At 41.1% G+C, this 10,500-nt stretch overlaps 1 long non-coding RNA gene across 1 annotated transcript; it reads left to right on the top strand.

The window, feature by feature from the left end:
• Positions 1 to 580: 580 nt before the first annotated feature.
• On the top strand, positions 581 to 4,374 carry LOC136482478 (uncharacterized). The gene is made up of 5 exons (XR_010765084.1): positions 581 to 1,184; positions 1,881 to 1,941; positions 2,662 to 2,770; positions 3,535 to 3,606; positions 4,157 to 4,374. It is a non-coding gene; the product is annotated as an uncharacterized lncRNA (long non-coding RNA).
• The last annotated feature ends 6,126 nt before the right edge of the window (positions 4,375 to 10,500 follow it).

Genomic DNA, 10,500 nt, shown 5'->3' with positions numbered 1-10,500 from the left:
CCGCGCGCCGCGCCCACGCCGCCACCGCCCGCGCGCCCGAGCCGACAGCGCTGCCCGACCGAGCGCTGCTTTGACCGAGCGGGGGAAAAAGGCCCTATGGAGGAGGGCACCGCCGCCGCCGCCGGCTAGGGGGCGCAGCCGGCGTGTCTGCCGCCGGATCCACGAATCCACGACTGGACGGCCCCCCTGCCATCCTCGGCCGGCGTCCTTCGCGAGGGGGAGGCGCCGCCGCCCGCCTGGTCCAGCGCGCGCGACCGGGGTTGGTCCGGCGCGGCAACAGGCGGCACCTCCCGCGCCCATCCCGGCCTTTGCAGCGGCCATCGTGGCCTTTCCAGCAGCGCGGAGGAGGAGCCCGGCGCGGCCGACCTTTCCAGCGACACGGAGGGGCAGCCCGGCGCGGATGGCGCCTCCAGCTGCTCGCAGTCGTAAGGTTCTCCATTCATTATGTAAAAAGCAGTGCACATCAAATAGAAGCTCGTAGATTTACATTTCTGTACGATTCACAGTTCACCTGATATCTTGATGTAGATGATTTTCTAAAATTTGCATCGGGCCATTACGAAACCATGTTTGTGGAGTTAGTACGGCATGTCTGTGACCATGTTGTTCTAGACAAGTTTATCTATTTCTCAGAAAACTGCATGACGGACAACTGTTGCCTATTATTTCAGAAAAAATGCATGCCGTTGCAGTTCTGAAAATGCTGCTGACAATTGAGTGTGCAGGAGTGCTTACCAGTGTTTGTAAAACTCTAGCATGGTGAATTTTACTTGCTGTTTTCTTTTCAGTAATATTCCTGTTAGTTAGCTAAGAATTTTACCATGTCTGTTGCTGCCATGAAGTGTTACTTGCTATTTTACCTTTCCAGACAATAAAGTTATGTTACTTAGCATGGTGAATTTTACATGGTCCTATTTCTTGCAGTTATGGCTACCTAGATAAAATGTGAACTATTTTCTCTCAAATGAACTTGATTTCAGAACTGTAGCTATTGTTCTCTGAACCTGATTTTAGAACACACGATGCCTGCCTGCAGCCAGCAGCCTCGACGATCACGTACTGATCGATGAACTTGTGTGTATGTATGTGATACCGACCAACAGTCCAACACCAGGTGGAGGCGAACATAGGCACCGGCCAGCCAGGCACAACCGTGGCTTCCCCGGCTTCCTCTTGTACTCTTGGTACGTACAAGCTCTTTAATCTCTCCTCTGAAGTGTTAGACTTTCTGAGAAAGCATCCTTTGATAATTGATAGCGCAAACTTTTTTCGACAGAAAAGAGAATAATAGTTCGACAGAAATGTGGGCATTCGAAATCCAAAGATATATTAATCTGAATATCACACTTTAAATGGATAGAAAAGAAAGATAGTTCACTCAAGATTCTTACTCATAATTTTTAACTTTACTGGTTTTTTTTAGTTGTATGCTTTTATCCGTGACTATGATAGCTTTAGGGGGATGTTCCTGTACAGTTCGTGGTAGAATTAGTATCCTATGTTGTCATAGTCAGAAAGGCCCCCATCAAATAAATTGTGCAAATGCATAACTACATAGTTTTCAAGACAATAATTATCGCAATAATGGCGCAATTGATGCCACAATAGGGAGAGCTGGTCAGGTCAGCGTGCATCATGCAGGTTATTGAAGGCCAGTATTCATCGGCAATCTTGATTTGTTGGTAGATCGATCAAGCACATATAGCTAATTAGCTAGCATATATAGTCAGCCAAGAGAAGAGATAAAAATTTGGCACTGCATATTAGCTAGCATGTACATGCCTGGTGTGTTAGCTGTTACTCTGCATCGTTGTTGCTTTACCTTTTTTCTACAATTTCATGAATGTAACTAACACAGTAGTCATGTCATCCTTGTATAGGAATCAAGTGAGAAATTAGCGATGGGTGAATTTTTTTGGCATAAAACCTCCTGAGAAGAAGGCAAGTATAATACATTCCCATTCTGTCATTTTCAGATGTGCTGCATTGTGTTATGTCGGTTTAGGCATCTTTCCGGCTACACTGTGAATTATCTCTATTTTAGGAAATGGAACTAGTTTAGTATTTCTGAAAGCTAGTGCATATCTATAAGCATTTTCTTTCTTGTCTGAACCCAGCAACCTGCTATACTAGCCACTATTATAGTGCTAATGTTCATTATACTTGTGCTATACTGACCACTATTCTAAAAGCTCTTGTTAACTGACTAGTGTGGATCAGGTAGTGTTAATGTGCTATTATACTTGTGCTTGAGATATCATCGTTCATACTGATTCTATGGGTCCTTTCTGAACTCCTCAAGTAGTATAGGAGGAAGTTGTATTGCAGTTTTCATCGGGGCAGAGTTAGAGCTTGTGCAGTATGGTGCACACATACATTCTGCTGCGAGTACAATGTACAACAATAAATGCAGTTCTCTAGTCAAGCCTAAGATTTGTCTTGCTTTAAATTTTTGATCTGCTGCTGCACTGCAAGTTTTAAGTCGATCTTGTTCTGGCATGTATAAGGTAGTGTTGGATGACCTAGGTGTACAATTCATATTTTTATGTTCCTGTCTTGTTCACCGTGGAGAATTTTAAATTGCTTATGAGAATTCAGATTATATCTTTTGCTCTTTCTATTTGTATACATGATTTCCTTATGACCACTTAATTTTTGCAGTAAAAGGATGATAGGTTCTATTCTAAAGCAGCAGGCACCTGACAACCATAGAGCTGTGTCCGTAGCGGTGGCAAGCTCCTGCAAGTGCCAAAAACCAAGCTACTATTGAGTAAGTTCTTCAATATGATGTACATAATATTCTGAACTTGACTGAATTTTTTATACCCAAATGTCTGACCAGCTGCACTTATCTTCAGTGGCCATTTATAATGGTTTTGCAGAATGTCAAGAACATGCCTTACTCAATGTAGTCACCTATAGTATGATAACAGTTGCACTTATCTTCAGCTGCAAGTACCTATAGTATGATAATTGTTCTAAAAAATATTGTCTGATCATAAAAAATTAAATATTAGTGAACTGATAGTAAATTCAGACCACTCTTAACTCTTAAAATTATCTTGCAAAAGCAATGATATTTAAGATAGTAGCTGTAATCTGGAGACTACAACACAGAAAAATTAAGAATACACCTTCCATGCAAACTTCTGTACAAAAGAAGGAACTCTATGTTACTTGCTTGCTACCAATAGTGCTAGGGACATTCTGATTCAGATTATCATCGGGTTCTAATTATTGGCCTGAGCCAGATTGGTTTTTTTGGTGCCAAATTTGACAGAGAGGGACATAAATATGGTAACATATACCTGATTACTAACTGGCGAGCCAATATATGTTCTATTCCAGAAAACATCTCTTCTCTGGAATTGAGATCTCTTGGTCCAAGTATTATTATTAATCCAGTAAACATGCATCCTTAGAAAGATCTATATAAATATTTGTGTACTTTACTCACTGTTTCTATTATATAAAAAAATCATCAGTTCAGTTAGTTTCTTCTTATTTCACTAACTTTATATGTGTATATATCAGGTGCTTTCTTGACCACTCTGAATACGCAACTAGGCTATCAAAGATTGCTAAAGAAAATATCCTGGTTGGCAGGTAAACTTTCTTTTTTCTCGCAAAAAAATCACACAGTGTTTGTCCTTCTAGTGCCAATGCAGACCGTGGGTTTCACATATTGAAGAACCTTGAAATCTTGCATATTCTACTGCCAGCTTTGTGTGCAGCAGTGGTTCTGACCACAAGTTGCAGGTTGAAATTTAAGCATACTTTTTGATAAATGAGCACCCTAGAACTTTCTCAATCATGATTTATGCCCCTCTTTTGGCAAAAAACAAAAGATCACGTACTATTTACTGACACAGTGTATCACTTTGACACTTTCAATTGCATTTAGATTGTAATTGAATTTTTATTCAGGATAAATCTCATGTGTGAGTTGACACAGAGCAAGAACTATTGTTCTGTACATGCGAATTTGTGTAGGATACAATCCAAATGGAACCAGTTTATATATCAATTGTATTTCATTTTGTAATACTTTTCTGTATAGAGTGGCCTTCTATGTTAGAAAGGCCACATTTTGGATTGCATACCAAATTGTTATTTTCTATATCGAGTAAGGTAGGTCTTATTCCTTGCATTTCAGGTATGATTGAGCATGTTGGCTGAGACCTGGTGCCTTAAATATCTTAGGATGCGCTGCTGCTTCACTCTCTATGTCTAAGTAAGTTTGGTTGATTGATGGTGCAAGAGAGCTGCTGCATACTGCCCTTCTTTCTAAACATTGCCAGCTGCAAACCTTATTGCTTATTACAGTATTCTCTGTTGTTGGCACTTTTAAATTTGTACTTTGGTTTATAATGGTTTTGCAGGATCTCAAGAACAACCCTCATACTCAATGTAGTCACAGCTTATGTAGTGTTAAAAATCTTCTATGTTGCTGCTCATGTATTTGTCATGATGGAATGTAAAAAAAATTACATTTTTCCAGCTTTGCCGAGTGCTGTGACCATGGCACTCGGCAAAGAATTTTTTTTTTAAAAAAAATTCAAACTTTGCCGAGTGCCGGCCAGAGGGCACTCGGCAAAGAATTTTTTTTTTAAAAAAATCCAAACTTTGTCGAGCGCCGGACAGGGGGCACTCGGCAAATAATTTTTTTTAAAAAATAAAAAATCTTTGCCGAGTGTCTGAAGAGTTGGCACTCGGCAAAGAAATTTTGTAAAAAAAATAAAAAATCTTTGCCGAGTGCCTGCAGGGTTGGCACTCGGCAAAGATTTTTTTTTAAAAAAAAAATTTGCCGAGTGCCTGAAGGGTTGGCACTCGGCAAAGATTTTTTTTTAAAAAAAATAAAAAATCTTTGCCGAGTGCCTGCAGGGTTGGCACTCGGCAAAGAATTTTTTTTTAAAAAAAATAAAAAATCTTTGCCGAGTGCCTGTAGGGTTGGCACTCGGCAAAGAAATTTTTAAAATAAAAATAAAAAAATCTTTGCCGAGTGCCTGCAGGGTTGGCACTCGGTAAAGCCACCGTCAATGGGGCCGGCGCCGTGACGGTCGCTTTTCTTTGCCGAGTGTCCCCGGGGCACTCGGCAAAGCCTTTGCCGAGTGTCCGATAAAAGACACTCGGCAAAGAAGGCTTTGCCGGTCAATTTTTTACCGTGTGTTCTTTGCCGAGTGCTGCACTCGGCAAAGGCTTTGCCGAGTGCAATTTGGCCTTTGCCGAGTGCCTCAGACACTCGGCAAAGAACCTGAATCTAGCTGTGAGTATTTATCCCATTTTTATATTAATTGTCAGTGCTTTTTTATCTCCTGTGGTAGCTACGTTATCTTAAGTTATTAACGGAGTAGTTGGATTTTTATCTGTCTGTTCCAAATTATAAGTATTTTACTAACATATTAATTATAAGTATTTTACTAGCTTAGGGGGTGTTTGGATCTAGGGACTAGAGTTTAGTCCTTATCACATTGGATGTTTAAATGCTAATTAGGAGGACTAAACATGAGCTAATTCTAAAACTAATTGCAGAAGCCGTGGCTAATTCGCGAGACGAATCTATTAAGCTTAATTAATACATCATTAGCATACGTTACTGTAGCACCACATTGTCAAATCATGTACTAATTAGACTTAATAGATTCGTCTTTCAAATTAGCCTCCATCTGTGCAATTAATTTTGTAATTAGTCTATGTTTAATACTCTAATTAGTATCCAAATATCCGATACGATAGAGACTAAAGTTTAGTCCCTGGATCCAAACATCCTATTGTGTGTACTGTAGGTTGTTCAAATCAATCCATCCGTTCCAAATTATAAGTATTTTACAAGTATATGTGTTTGTGCTTACATGTTTGTGCGTCACTGTAGATTATTCAACTCAATCCATCGGTTCCAAATTATAAGTATTTTACTGGCATACGTGTTTGTGCATTACTGTAGGTTGTTCAACTCGTCTTAGGTTGTTCAACTCGTCTACGAGCTCACGCCCCAAGCACTACTGAAAACACTATTATTCGTGTGTGCCATGTAATTTTTTGACGAGCGTAAAACTACTCATAGAAAAATTCTATTTAATCCGCCGGTTCTCTTGGCACACAGAAAAATATGAATAAAACTGTCGGTTTGTATGGACCACACAGAAAAAAATTGACTCACAGAGTAATTAAATTAATATCCTTGTGTGCTTTATATTTTTTCTGTCGGATGACACACAGGTTAATTGGCTTGTCCTTCGACGCCATGAAAGTTAGCTGCCCGGGCGTTTTGCGCCGAAAAAATTCGTTGGCGCGCGTTTTGCCGCGAGTATTGGCGCTGGACTTTGGAAACCAAATAAAAAACCCCTTACCTTATCCTCCCGACCTCCCCTTCTCCCACACGCGCAGTTCAGCTTCCTCTACGCGCCTCTATTCTCTCGTAAAAAAAACGCGTCCCAACTGTGAGCCCGCCGCCGCCCCCTCCTCAACCGCCGCCGCCGCCCCAGCCCTAGCCTCTCTGCTGCCGCCGCCGCCCCCCACGCTCTCAGCTGCCGCCGGCCGCCTATAGATGGAGTCGGAAGCCCCACGGCGGCGGCTTCTTCGTGCTCCGACCGACGGCTTGTATTGCCGGTAGATATGGGGTGCCGCCCACCTCCCCCTCCTGACCTCCCCACGCCATCAGTAACCAGCCGGCGTCCGGTGTCTCCATCATCGAGCCTGACCCCTTCCTCTCCCCTGAAGATCCATCATGCTAGGGAGGACGAGATTCACAGTTGAGACAACCTCAATCCAAGTTGTGAAGGCATTTGCTATATCTGCAGGTAGTAGATCTGTTTTTTTTTGTTTCATTCATATCACACATGATTAATGCAGGGAGTAACTTAGTGGTTCTTGGAGGAAAGGGATAGCAATGGTTCTGGAAGGGCAGAGAGAGCAGTGGTGCCATCTCGGGGCTTGTTTCATTGGTAGATTGGGGGGTTTGTAGTTTGATACATTCATACATTGGGCTGGTTTTATGTGGATGTATGTTGAGCGGCAACTTGAAGGCATCTAACAAATGCACTACTAATTTGACATACAGCTAAATAGCTGTTATTAGAATTGGTGCTTCACTGTTGTCTTGATTAAGGTAAGTGTTACTTTATTTTTTTTATCAATAACATGATAAGCATTATGAATAGAAATCCTAAAAATCAGTTTTTTCTACTATATGGTTAATGTTCATGGAGTAACTTTGGTGTTTCAGTATTAACTAGGGATGTTTTATGCACACAATAAATCTGTTTTATATTGATTAAAGAAAGCACACTCCTAGTAGTTTATTTTTGAACTACTATACTTGTTTGGATGTAGGATCTTTATCGCAAATTGGATCAGGAGGTTCCAAAAAATCATAAAAGGCGCCTTGCAGCTCTACAAGCAAATGTAAGTACATTAACTTGATACTTGTACCTATGAAATCGGTATTACTTATGACAAAAACCAGCTGGTCTAAACCATTTGAAGTAGACAACTGATATGTTTTGATGCCAGAATGACAACACGCAGTGCAGCAGTGAGGGAGTGGCCTCATGTTGATGGTTACTGTAGTTTCCAACTTTCCATCTTAGTTTTAACCTCATGGTAAGCTGTACTTCTAGCTGTACTGAAACTTGCCACCTCCACCAAGGAATTTATAATTTAGTCCCATGGGAATCTGAAGGTTTGACATAGCTAGTAGATGATGAAATAGACTTTGAAATCTTGTGCATGTCTAAATAATTCTTTCAGCTCCAGAATTTCATGGAATGCCAATTCATTTTATTTCTCGTCAGGGCCACTATTCACTTGTATATGCTTCATGTATGGTGCTGGTGTAAAAGGAAATCATGTATAAGACAATTAATTAATGTTTATCGGTCCTAAAATCCAATTGATATTTACATGGTATTATCATTTTGCAGCTGCCCACTAGTTCATCCCATGTTGGTGAGGACTTGGATGGTGAGGGCATGGATGGAGAGGACGAAGAGGACATGGATGGCAGCTACATGGAAGGAGAGGACACGGAGGAGGACATGAATGAAGAGGACATGTATGAAGAGGACGAAGGGAACGGAGAGGATAGGGATGAAGAGGACATTGACGACAACAATGGGGGCAGCAATGCTGAATCATACATCGATGACTTCTGTGATTTGGGATATATATGGTAAGGTTGCTATTGGCAGAAATAGCACATGAGTTGTCAAAGTGACTTTTGTCCATTGAACAACATAAGCTGGTGGATGTCTTTTGTCTTTTGAACATGTATGGCCGTGGATGGTTAACTTAGTAGTAATTGAATGTTAGATGGACTTGGCTAAAACTAGGATGTCATGGTTGGTGACATGGCTGTACATATATAAATTAGGAGCAGCATATGGTGCTAGTAGCAGAATTTTAGATGTAATTTGTGAGGGCATAACTTTTGGTATGTTGGCCCATATTGAATACTTTACAAGCTTTTATGGAACTTCTAATATATATGCTTGATTATTGTGCTATGCATATAATATGTTGTTTGGTGTATCTGGAACATAACATGTAATTGTGATATTTTCCTGTCATCTACTAATTTCTCTTGTGGTGATTTGAGAAAAAAAATTGCGATTTCCTTGAGGGGAAACCATCAGTAAAATTAGGTTAAACTAACAGAAATTCAGTATTTCATTGATGGAAAACCGACAGAAAATAGCTTCCCATCCCATAGAATTATCTTTATTTCCATGAGAGTCGACTGACAAAAAAATTACTAAAACCCACAAAGAAATTAGCAATATCCCTAACAATAAGCCCACAGGAAAATCAATTAACCTGACGGTTGCTGACAACGTACTGGACCCACTGACGTTAAATTTTTTTTGTCACGCATCCGTCAAAGAAATACCGTCAGGAAAATATTTCTGTCGGGAGGCTCACAGGTAAATTCTATTTCTCTGTCAACCTATCCTTGACGGGATATGCCTGTCGTGCTCCCGACAGAATTAATTTTTCTGACGGTTTTTCCCGCTTTCTTGACAGTTTTTTTTGGCACACAGGAAAAATGGTGTTTCCAGTGGTGAAGGGAGCCTTGACAAACACATCTATAGCACTGACAAGGTTTTAAATTGGCCCGAGAGTTAGGTACAACATGCATCCTTTCAAAAACATTATTACTCGGTTATAGTTATATCTTTTTTCCTTCACTATTCTATCAAACCCGTACTCCTGAACGGGGTTAGAACATTAGAAGAAATAATATTTAACTCCAACAACTAATCAAATTTACTTATGTCTGCGCATAATTTCTCTCTGTATTTTTGCGAACACAAAACCCATTCGATACTTCATATTCTTTTTCTGCTTTGTCAATTTTGCAAGCTAGTATCATCAAATCCATCTTCTATTTTTGTAGTTTTTCCCGCTTTGCATCACATTACCATGTAGAATATATGTACTATGTCTAAATGCAAAGTAAAAATTATGTATACAGACTGAGTACATGCTGTAAGACTAATGGATTGATGTTTCATAATTTTGTGAGGATTTGTAGGATTTATCATTTTTTAAGCGTGTCTTGTGATTATTAATATGTAAGGTGGTTCATAATTAATAGTAGGAAGATCATGTATGAATGCATTCGGTGTTATTAAAGCTACAAATTAATTAACTTCGTGGTCTATAAATCAAATACTATAGGTACAAGATTATTCTGGGACTGGGATCAGCACTGCACTACCTCCATCGGGACTGGGATCAACGTGTTGTGCACGGTGACATAAAACCGAGCAATATCATGCTTGACTCGTCCTACAACGCCAAGCTGGGAGACTTCGGTCTCGCCCGCCTCAGCGACCATGGCACCGGCCCACAGACGACGGACCTCGTCAAGGGCACCATGGGGTACATCGATCCGTAGTTCGTCAACTCACACCACCGGAGCACCGAGTCAGACATCTACAGCTTCGGCGTCGTCCTGCTGGAGATCGTCTCCGGCCAGCCACCTGTGGACCACAAGGATTCATCTTTCTCGCTGCTCAAGTGGGTATAGACCCTGTACAATCGGGCCGTCGGCCGCGTCACTACTACAGAAGTTAACTGTAAGGGTGGTTCTAGAGCCTCTATAGGGGCGGCTGCGCCAGCCGCCCTTCCCAGGGTGTTCCTACAGAGGGTGCCTCTGTAGGGGCGGTTTCCTGACCGCCCCTGCAGTGCCCTCTATAGGGGCGGCTGGTGTTTTCAGCCGCCCCTACAGTGCCCTCTATAGGGGTGGCTGCTAATATCAGCCGCCCCTGTAGTGGACTTCTGTAAGGGTGGCTGTATCACCAGCCGCCCATGCTGTGTGTATTTGTAAGGACGGTTCAATCAAGAACCGCCCCTACAGTGAATTTTCCAGCAAAAAAATAAATAATTCAAATTCAAATCTGACCACACATATATATAATTCAAATTCGAATCTGACCGCTACAAATATACATATATACATCCACAAACACAAGACCATTATTTAGAACATCATCACAA

This window comes from Miscanthus floridulus, chromosome 9, assembly GCF_019320115.1.
Source record: "Miscanthus floridulus cultivar M001 chromosome 9, ASM1932011v1, whole genome shotgun sequence".
In the NCBI taxonomy this organism is placed as follows: domain Eukaryota; kingdom Viridiplantae; phylum Streptophyta; class Magnoliopsida; order Poales; family Poaceae; genus Miscanthus; species Miscanthus floridulus.
The sequence above is the reverse complement of the archived record's forward strand: the minus strand, read 5'-3'. Positions and strand labels throughout refer to the sequence as shown.